The 11,731-nt window shown below is 38.4% G+C and overlaps 1 long non-coding RNA gene across 1 annotated transcript; it reads right to left on the reverse strand.

Annotated features, from left to right (window-relative positions):
- Positions 1–4,974: 4,974 nt before the first annotated feature.
- LOC148122551 (uncharacterized) lies at positions 4,975–11,326 on the reverse strand. Its single transcript, XR_015737353.1, has 3 exons — positions 10,947–11,326; positions 6,237–6,458; positions 4,975–5,349 (listed from the first exon to the last, which is right to left on the reverse strand). It is a non-coding gene; the product is annotated as an uncharacterized LOC148122551 (long non-coding RNA).
- Between the last annotated feature and the right edge of the window lie 405 nt (positions 11,327–11,731).

The following is an 11,731-nucleotide window of genomic DNA, read 5'->3' on the forward strand; positions in this document are numbered from 1 at the left end:
TAAAATGATTTATGTGCAAGAATGATGTGGAGAAGAAAGCATCACATGTGTATGTGTGTTCAATGCTGTTTAAATATTTACGGAGAAGATAGACATATTGAATATTTTAAAAATGAAGACTTGTAATTCATCAAATATATAAATTCTTTCAAATTCCTGTTTTCTTTGTTTTTTTGGTATGGTTCTTTCTTTTTTCTCCTTATGCAATGTTTTAATTTGTTTATTTGTTAAAAAAACTATGACATGTCAAGAAATGTCTATTTTTATTTTTTTCTGTCACTGTTTGCAGACAGTTAAGCAGAAACAGGTGACAAAATAAAACAAGAGTGTTTTAAATATAAATGCTGATTTTTATATTAAATTAGTAGATATTTTATGTATTTCATAACCTTTTAGCTCTTCCACGTTTGACTAAGTGACTTTTCATGAGAGGAAATCTAGTTTCTGAGATCTAAAAGGAATTAGCAGGGTCTTAAGTTGCTAGCAGACAGCTTAAGATAAAAACTTGGCAAAGTTGTGGGATGATTGAACTGGGAATGCCCAGCCAACCCAATAAATAGAAAGACTGCCAAAATCAGACAAAACTTCAAGACACTGAGCTGACTCTTACCTGAAAACTTCCTTTATAAGGGCAAGTTTCACAGTACCAGATACTGTTCTTCTGGCAAAGACATGTCAAATTGTCTAATAGTCTCAGAAGCACATTCTGGCTGAAATGAAATACACACCTCACACCACTGTTAGGCCAAGAACCTGAGGCTATACAGGCCATAGAATCCATAGGAGAACCAAGGACTCTGATTCTGCTAAATTTCTAAATGGACATGATAATAAAAGAGCTCCTCATGATTATATTTATATATTAATGCATTTCTCAACCCCCATTTGCGAAGCCTCTGTTTGTAATAAATGGCAATTAACACAGAGGCCTACACCTGGTCAAGGTGGAAAGAATAAAAGCCTCAGCCCTAAATGAAAGAGCTCTACCACGTGCCCTTCTCATAATGCTCAGGGATCATTGAGGTAGAAAGATGTAAGAGTCAGAGGAAGTGGATGATTCCAAGGAAACTGTTTTCTGGACACTGTAGGGCAGCTGCATATATTAATTTATAGTAGCTGTGATAAAAGATACAAGACCCATGTAGAGTCAAAGTAGAACAAATCCCAGCATTTGTCAATGATGTTTAATAAACTTTATAAATAGAGAATTCTTTACTGGCAAGGAATACACAACAATTTCAAAGAAGAATGTACTTTTGTATAGGCTACTAGTGAGTACAAAAGATCTTGTTCTAGCTAATAGATTTGTTATTATACATTATATGTTCTTTGTCAAAATTAAATAATTAATTAATAAAACATAAATAATAAGAATATTTCATGAATTTGGAACATAAATAATACTTAGTCATTGGTAAAATCAAAACAAGACTACACATTTCAACCAATTCTCAAACTAGAGCCGAACTATAGTACTGTCTTTTTTTTGTGTGTGTGTGTCGCAAGTGCCAGGGTTTATTTTTTTTTATTTTTATTTTTTTTTTATTTTATTTATTTTATTTTTTTTTGTAATTTTATTAAATTATAAAAAGTTTCCATTTACGCCCCTCCTCCCAACGCCCTCCCACTCCCCCCCTCCCTCTCCTCCTCCCTCCTTGTCCCCTAGGGAAGTCAGGGTCTCCTGCCCTGTGGGAAGTCCAAGTTCCTCCCCCCTCACTCCAGGTCCAGGAAGGTGAGCATCCAAACAGACTGGATCCCAAAAATCCAGTATATGCAGAGGAAACCAGTCCCAGTGTCATTGTCAATGGCTTCTCGGAAAGACTGCAGGCCAGCCACATTCAGAAAATCCGGCCACATTCAGAGAATCTGGTTGGATCACATGCTCGTTCAGTCACGGTCCATCTGGCCTTGGTAAACTCTCATTAGATCCGACCCCTTGTATCAGTGGGTGATAGTATCCCTCGCAGTCCTTCGTCATTTTCTTCCTCCTTTTGCTCCTCGTTTGGATCTTGGGGGGCTCAGTTCGGTGCTCCAACGCGGGCCTCCATCTGTATCGTCATCCAACGCCAGGTGAGGGATCTATGGTGATAAGCAAAATATTCATCAGTATGGTCACGGGCCAAGGCCGGTTCAGGCACCCCCTCCTCTGTCCAGAGAACAATCTGGGGATCTCTCCTTGGACCTGGGATCCCATATATAATTAAGTTTCCTGTAAACTCTAATATGACTCCCTTAGTTGAAATATATTCTTCCCTGATCCCACATTCATCCTTCCTCCCTTCCCCCCATCCCGGTCAACCGAGCTTTCTCCATTCCTCCCCTACTCCCTTCTCTCTAACCCTCTCCCCTTCCATCAACCCTCCCACCCCCCCCCCATGCACCCAAGGTTACCTGGGACTCTTGACTATTTCCTACCTCCTGGCGGATAGGTAAATAATCTTCATCAGGTTCGTCTTCTTATTTAGCTTCTCTAGGAAGCTAAAGGAATACACAACAATTTCAAAGAAGAATGTACTTTTGTATAGACTACTAGTGAGTACAAAAGATCTTGTTCTAGCTAATAGATTTGTTATAGATTATATGTTCTTTGTCAAAATTAAATAATTCATTAATGAAATATAAATAATAAGAATATTTCATGAATTTTGAACATAAATAATACTTAGTCATTGGTAAAATCAAAATAAGACTACACATTTCAACCAATTCTCAAACTAGAGCTGAACTATAGTGCTGTCTTAACTGATGTTTGAAAAGTTCAACCAAATATGAGAAATTCACATTTGTTAACACATTTATTAAAAAAAGAAGGTAAGTGAGTAAAATAATTTTATCTGATGGAAATGTTTGGAAATTAATCTTTAAAAATAGAAATTATGGAGAAGAAAATGCTTACTTAAGTGTGCTATATACAGAATACAAGGCAATGTTGTCCATGTTTAATTATGAAAACAACATCATTTGAGGAAAAAAGAAATTAAAATATATCAAAAGCACTTCATCCTGCATTTCATAACTAGGAAAAGGCAAATATAAAAAAGATTGTTAGAAGTTTTAACCAGATATCCTAGTTCCCATTTTTATCTAAATTATAATTGAATAGACAATGGTCATTTGATATGTCAAAGAATGGGTTCCATTATTCTAAATGGGCACAAAAATATATGAACACCAAAGTACTTGTAAAATGACATAGTGTATTCATATTAGGATGGCTAACATTCATTGTCAGTTTAATGGGATTAATAAACACCTTGCTCCTCAGAGAGGCTTACTTTTGAGTATATCTGTGAAGGCTTTTAAGAGAGAATTTCCTGAAGTCAAAGGACTAACACTAAATGTTGCCACCACTATTCCACAAAATGGATTCCTGGGTTGAAGAAATAGAAAGAGGGAGAGAACAGAAAACCATCTGAGCATGTTCATTTTTCCCCCTGCTTTCTGGTCTACCAAGCTATAACAAGCGGTCATGGTTCTGTTGTTATAAAATGATCCATTCCTATCAAAATGGTTTCACCACTAGAATGGCCTATCCCCTCACACTGCAAGCTAAAACAAGCCTTTCATTTCTCTATAGGCTTGTGTCAGTAATATTGTCAAAACCATAAAAAACATTACTAATGTAGAAAATTTCTGGTGCCAAAAATGGGGCTGTTTCTGTTAGAAAACTGACCATGTGGTGTCCATGACTTTGAAGTAGTTTGTAGGAAAACACAGAAAAGTTTGATACTTTTCAGATACCACAGTTATTGACAGTTCATATAAGAATTCAGGAACAAGAATGTTAATAGAAATCATGACCATGGATTCAATGCACATGAACCTCACATGGATTCTGTTGAGAACTGAACAGCCAGTGAGTAGCAGGTGTTGTAAGGAAGGTTGCTTATTCATTTTCCAGTTGCCCAGACTCCTAAAATAAATACACAGAAACTATATTATTTAAATCATCGATTGGACTATTAGCTCTAGCTTCTTATTTGCTAACTCTTACATCTTAATTTAACCCATCTCCATTAATCTGTGCATCACCATGAGGTCATGGCCTATCAGCAAAATTTCTGCAAATCTGTCTCCGGTAGCAGTTTCATGACTTCTGCTCTAACTCCTCCTTCTTTCTCCCAGCATTCAGTTTAGTTTTCCCTGCCTACTTCTATTCCCTGTGCAGGCCCAAGACAATACTTTATTAACTAATGGTATTCACAGCATACAGAGGGAAATCCCACATCAAGCAGGCTTTTTTTCAGGTCACCAACTAACTCCCAAATAAAGACGTGGTGTTAGTTATGAATTCTTGGCCTTAGCTTATGCTTGTCCCACTGGCTCTTTTAATTTTTATTTAACCTATGTCTCTTCATCTACATTTTGCCTTGGGAATCTTTTACTTTTATTCTGTATGTCCTACTTTATGTCAGTCTGTATGGCAATTGCCAGGCATCTCCCTTGCTCTCTAACTTATTCTTTTCCTTTTTTTCTTGAGCCTAGATTCCCCTCCTACTTATTTTATCTGCCCACCAGCCATCCTATCTTTCTGATGCCTAACTATTGGCTGTGCAGTTCTTTATTAGACCAATCAGACACCTTAGTCAGGCAAAGCAAGACATCTTTACATCATTAAATAAATGCAACATAAACAAATGGAACACATCTTTATTTTTATATAATGAGATATTTTATATAAAGTAATATTCCACAGCACCAGTGGTGTTAGAGACTGTGTGGCTCCAACATAGATAACTATTTGCCCTAACTGGACTGGTACGGAGGCACAAGGAATAATCAGACACAGCTTATATGATCATAATGAAAAGGGCATCTCAGGCTTCTTCCTACTGAAGATCTCTCTGCATTTATTCTCCAGACAGCTTTTATACCAACACATAAATTGCATGGGAAAATAAACCAGCATTCTGTCACCTAGGTAACCAGGTGAATGGCCTTTTGTCACATCAGCATCTACCTGTCTGCTGAGTATGCTAGCTGTCACATAGGTTTGAATTAGCATCTCTATAAGATATCCTCCAAATTACAAGGAAGGGAGCAGCAAACATCCTGACTTTTGTTAGGCAGAGACAGCTTGTCTGCAGAGATACGTGACCTCCTCAGGTGGGCCTCTTCAGCACCTGGCAGCCACCATATAGAAATATGGGCCTAAAATCCACTCTCTTTTATTAATTTTAGTACCTCCTGTGCTTCTGCAACAGGACAGATGTATCATGTCTGGCTTGGGCAAAGTCCTCTTCATTTACCCAAATTTTCCCATCTTTGGAACAGGCATTCATATATGCGAGCCCCTATCTTAAGCATTTGGGGAAAAGAAGTTTCAAACCCGTCGTTGACTGCTGATCTCTGTAAAAAAAAAAAAGAATAGTGGAGAGAAATATACTTTTAGACCCTGTGTATCAGCCATATCTTTTGTCAGGATATATCATAATGCTTTATGAATAATTATGCTCCCAAAGGCTATATTCTCCTATTTTAAAGGAGAGTAGAATCACCTAGTTGAAAATGTTTCTTACACTGGTTCAGAGCATCACTTAGATCTCAACATTCTCAGCATACGCATCAACTCTCAACATTCACCATCACAACCTCTTTTTCAGCAATTTCCAGTTGTAACCATCCACAATCTTGATTTTTCCACATTATCGGTCAATACCAATCTTCCAATTTTTCATATCATAATTTTATGTTTAGCCAGTCAGAACCAGCTCTCCAATTTTCATAATTTCATATTTAGATGGTCAATACCAGCTCTCCAATTATCATAATTTCATATTTAGTTGGTCATTACCAACTCTCCAATTATTCATAATTTCATATTTTTCTTTACCATAATTTCATATTCTTTTTGGTCATTACCAATGTATTTATCACCACTGGTCATTACCAGATTTTTCCCATCACCTTATATGCAGCTGTAAATATTAGATCATTACTGTTAAGAGTATAATATCATTTGCTGTTCTTAAATCCCATTTTCAGTCACTGTGCAGCTGTTAAACCCTTAATCTGCCCCCTTGTTAAGTGAAGAGGGGTTTTTATCATTCTTTATTGAGTCTTTCTTTCCCTGAGGGGTAAGCTTAGGTCTTAGTTCTTAGATTTAATATTTTATTCAAAATGAGTTTTGTGTCCCATAAACCAAGAATACTCAAATGTTCAGTTTGTATCTTAGTTCAAAAGCAACAGGTTTCACACCACAGCCAGCTGCAGACACAGCAGTAATCTCATCTCACCAGGATCTCTTTGTTCATAGTCTCCCTGCAGCGATGTGAGTTGGCAGCTGTAGGTCCAGATCATACTCCTCTCTGTGGGCTGGGTTATCAGTCCTTCTGGATCTCTTCTCATTCTGTTTCTTCTGCTGGGCGGTTGTCAGCTCAGCTGTCCTCAAGTTCATTGTCCTTCTGCTGAATGCACCGAATCAGCAGTTCTGGAAGCCATATGACTTGATTTTCATCCTGTGAGAAAACACAGACATTCCCTTGACTCCATATTAGGATGGGATCAGGTCCTTTCCGTATTCTAATGCAAGGGTCCTTCCACATTGCTTTAGCAAATGTGGTTTTTGTACCTTTATGCCACAATCTGTCTGCAGCTGATCACTCATGGGTATCTGTATTTAGAAAGTTTAGCATAAACAAAGCATGATTTAAGGCATTGTGTGGCGTCTGAGGATACAACTCCCCTGTCTTTATTTTTTGGAGTTGTATTTTCAAGGAGCTGTGTGCATGCTCCACAATTCCTTGTCCTTGAGGATTATATGGAATACCAGTTTTATGAACAATATTCCGTTGAGTACAAAATCTTTGAAAAGCTTTGTTAACGTATCCGGACCCATTGTCCATCTTTATTACCTTTGGGGATCCCTTGCATGAAAAGCCTTTCAAGCAATGAGTTATTACATGCTTGGCAGCTTCCCCAGTTTGTGCTGTGGCTATCATAAATGCTGAATACCTATCAATTGTCACATGCACATATCTCAAATTTCCAAACTCAGTAATGTGGGTTATTTATTTGTATATATGGTTAGGTGCGGTGCGCATCCTGACCAGCAGGAATGAACGCCACTAAAAACGAGAATTCCTTCCCTGGTCACGTCTTTATTTGGAGCATTTGATTGAGGAAAATTGGGGGAAGGGAAGATAGAGCAGGGACAAGAGAAAGCTTAGAGAGAGAGGAAGTAGAGCCCCGAGGCAGCTGCTTTTAAACGGTGGAGAGGCTTGAACGCTGTCCTGATTGGTTAATGCCATTCTGCTGGTCTGAGCATGTGCAAGCAAGGGTGCAGGCAAGGGTGCTCAGCCCCACGTGGCTAAGCCAGGTATACCTCCAAACTGCAGGACCACCTGTGCCTCCAGGTGGCTCCCAACAGTTAGGAAGCAGTCCTCAGGGATTTACCCCCAAATGAGGCACAGGTAGATATTGTGGGCATTTTTCACACTGCTTAACATTTTGATGAGCAGCTTCTCTGGTTAGTTTAAATTGCTTTCTTAAACTTAAGCTGTTTTGATGGTGCAAAGCATGTGACTGCTGTGCAAGTTCTACCTGAGATATAGCAATTATTTTTGTAAGTTCGTCAGCTAGAGCATTACCTTCAGCTAATGAACCAGTAAGACTTGAATGTGCTCTGATATGTCCCACAAAACACGGTAACTTTCTACATTATATGGCTTCCTGAACCTGTGAAACAATATCTTAACTTGTTCATTGCTAGTTCCTATATATGACACAGTTTCCAAGATTTGCAATGCCTCATAAGTATACTGGCTATCAGTATATAGATTAAAAGCCTTATTAGCAAAATTCTTAAGTATCAGAGCTACAGCCCGCAGCTCAACTATTTGAGCTGAAGCTGATTCAGTCTGTATCATGTATCCTTTGCCATTGACTACATAAGCAGCTTTTCCATTAGATGAGCCATCAGTGAAAATAAACAAAGCATCCTTTAAGGGATTCATTGCTACTATTTAGGAAAAATGAATGAGTGCTGTTGTGTAAACTGTAGTAACTGGTCATCTGGGAAAAGTTTATTAATCTGACCTTGAAACTGAGCAAATGCAATTGCCCACAAATCACTATTTTGAAATAACCATTCAGTTTGCTGCTTAGTGTAAGGAACATTGATTACAGCCGTTTCTTTGCCAAAATATTTTCTAGATTCCATTCTGCTCTTTTGTGATAAGCATGCTACTGCTTCAAAATAAGGATTTAATACTTTTACTGGTGACACAGGCAGATACAGCAACAGACGTGGTCCATTCTGCCATAAGACTGCTGTAGGAGCCAGTATTGTAGGTAAAATACACACCTGCCACGTCTGGCTGTAATCGATGTAGCATACTGGGCTGTTCCTGTATAGCCTGCTCTATCTGTGAGAGAGTCTGTATGGCAGCTTCTCAAAGCTGCCTGCTAGAATTTGAATCACTGTCTCCTTTAAATATTTCATTTAGAGGCTCGAGATCTCCTGTAGGAAACCTTAAATAAGGCCTTAGCTACTGTATATTTCCTAACAACCTTTGAAAGTCATTGAGAGTTTTTAAGTCATCCTTCCTAATTTCTATCTTTTGAGGCTTAATTTCTTTGGGTTATAACATGTGACCTAGATATTGAAATGGTAGGTGCCTCTGTAATTTCTCAGAAGCAATAATTAACCCTGCATGGCTTAGGCTCTGTTGTAACAATCCATATATCTCTAGTAAAGTATCCTCATCTCTATGAGCCAGCAGAATGTCATCCATATAATTCATTACGTAGACCTGTGGAAATTTCCAACTTTTTGTATAGCTTGAGTTACGAATTTCTGGAATAAAGTTGCACTATTTAACATGCCCTGGGGCAAAATATTTCACTGATATCTCCTCATTGGCTCTCTGAAATTAACTGAAGGAATACTAAAATCAAATCTTTGACAATCTTGTGTAGTTAAAGGAATTGTATGAAAACAATCTTTCAAGTCTAAGATAATTTTATGTGTGCTTTTTGGTATTACTACTGGAGATGGCAGCCCTGGTTGTAATGCTCCCATTGGCTGCATGGTTGCATTAACCTCTCTTAAATCCTGAATTAATCTCCACTTTCCTGATTTCTTTTTAATAACAAAAATTGCAGAGTTTCATGGAGAATTAGATGATGAAATATGTCCACTATCCAGCTGTTCCTGCACTAACTGCTGGGCAGCTTGTAATTTTTCTTGTGTTAGAGGCAACTGACTCACCCATACAGGCTCATCACTTTTTCCAAATTATAGGGTCTGCATGGAGTGCAGGTCTTTCAGCGACCTCTCCTAAAAATATCCTAAACCTGCTCTAGGAGGTCTACTGTCTGGTACAAAAGGATCAACTTTTCCCTTATTATCTTTGCCTAGACCTTGATTAGGTAATAATCCTTGTTGAAACATCTGACTAGTAACAGTTGTGCTGGGAGAATATAAATATACTCCCATTCAGGACATGATATCTCTGCCCCATAAGTTCACAGGTAAATGAGGAATAACATACGGCTTAAAAGTTCCTTCATGGCCTTCCTCATCTTTCCAATGAAGTTCATTACTACTCTGTTCAGGATTTCTAGTCTGACCAATTCCTTGTAACTGTGTAATAGTCTCCATCTTTGGTCACTTGGAAGGCCACTGGCTGGCAGTTATAACTGAAATATCTGTGCCAGTATCCAGAAGACCAGAAAATCTCTTTCCATTTATAAACAAAGTGAGTTCTGGTCTCTGAGAACCTATTGTCTTACCCAAAATGCATCAGATGAATGAAATGCATCTTCTCCTCTCTTTTCTTTTTAAGATCTCAACATAAAACCAACAATACTTAACCTCATGGAAGAAAAAATTTAGAATTTACATTTGAATGCACTGACACAACTCTAACACAGCCTCAGTGGCATACACATTGAGAGAAACAATTAATAACTCTAGAACTGAGAAGCTTCTATAAACAAAAGTCCCTTTAGTAATCACTAATCCACTTCAAAAACATACAAGGAACGCAGGAAATTAATCATCAAAAGAACAAATAATCCAATAAGAATATGTTACAGACCTAAACTGTAAACTCTCAATAGATGAACTTAAAATGACTGAAAGACATTCAAAAAATTGCTCAAATATAACATTCTTAACCTTTGGAGAAATGTAAATCAAAACAACTCTGAGACTCCATCTTATCCCTGCAGAAATGACCAAGATCAAAAACACTGCTCACAACCTTGGATTCGAATTCACCTGCCTACAAACAGCAGACTTTTGACAAAGAAGCAAAATTGTAAAATGAAAAAGAAGCATTTTAACCTGCTTATCTCAGAGGCTATCTTAATTTAAACCTGTCTTTTTTCCTTCAGTTGAAGCTGCGCTGCATGGCAGGGGGTAGGACACAGGCTCACTTTATCTGTTAGACTGCCTTCCCTAGCTCTGGTAGGCAGATTTTTAACTATCTTTTTTATTTTAACTTGAAAATCATAAAATTAGAATTTCTGAATCCTCTCCTCTGTTCTATAACCTGTGTGAGGTTAAATTTGCTCTCTAAACTTACTCTTGCTCCTGCTTGCCTTTTACCCACAGGTGAGTTATGTTAGCTGGCTACTGTGTGCACGTGGCTACTCAATCTCAGTGGTAACTTGGTGATTCTTGAGCCAAAAGTCATTTTTCCTTCATCTTTTCTACTCATTTAGCAAGCAATAGAAGTTGCAATTCTGCATCTATCATGCTTATAGATTCTCAATAACTCTGCCATTGTTTCTGCTCTACTCTCACTCCCTTTAGTTACCAACATGAATACTTTTCCCTTATCCCATATTTCTATATTTACAAGTTTTACTCCCGATATTACTGTCCCATTTGGGTATCTAAGCGCACATTACTCATGCATCCACTGATTTTTTTCTTGTGAGTTCCTCACGTCTGGTTACTTCTTCCTTACTTTTTGGGGTGCGTGGATCAGCCTCACCTTCTCCTCCATCCTTTGTCTGGTCTCCTTCAGGGATTTAGTGATCGCCATTCACGGTCTCTCTCATCCTGTCTCTTTCTCTGGCTTCTCACGGATTTAGGCGGTCAGTACCACGTTGCCTTTCGTCTTGGAGGTTCAGTAGTCGGCACCACGTTGTCTTTAATCTTGGGGTTCAGTGGTGCCTAACGTTGCCAACACCATTATGTTAGAGCCCGTGTGGCTCCAACATAGATAACTATTTTCCCTCACTGGACTGGTACGGAGGCACAAGGAATAATCAGACACAGCTTACACGATCATGATGAAAAGGGCATCTCAGGCTTCTTCCTACTGAAGATTTCTCTGCATTTATTCTCCAGACAGCTTTCATACCAACACATAAATTGAACGGGAAAATACACCAGCATTCTGTCACCTAGGTAACCAGGTGAATGGCCTTTTGTCACATCAGCATTTACCTGTTTGCTGAGTATGCTAGCTGTCACATAGGTTTGTATTAGCATCTCTATAAGGTATCCTCCAAATTACAAGGAGCAGCAAACATCCTGACTTTTGTTAGGCAGAGACAGCTTGTCTGCAGAGCTACGTGACCACCTTTGGTGGGCCTCTATGACTTCAGCGCCTGGCAGCCACCATGTAGAAATATGGGCCTACACAGTGGTCGTTAACATAGTATGTCAATGAATCTGGTTACATACTTTCTGTGTCTAGGAAACGTGAATGAGGATTAATTTAAATAATACAAGGAATTTAAAAACAGTATAGCATTTATGCCATGGCATGAG

The sequence above is a fragment of the Myodes glareolus genome, chromosome 3 (genome assembly GCF_982192425.1).
Source record: "Myodes glareolus chromosome 3, mMyoGla1.1, whole genome shotgun sequence".
Lineage (NCBI taxonomy): Eukaryota > Metazoa > Chordata > Mammalia > Rodentia > Cricetidae > Myodes > Myodes glareolus.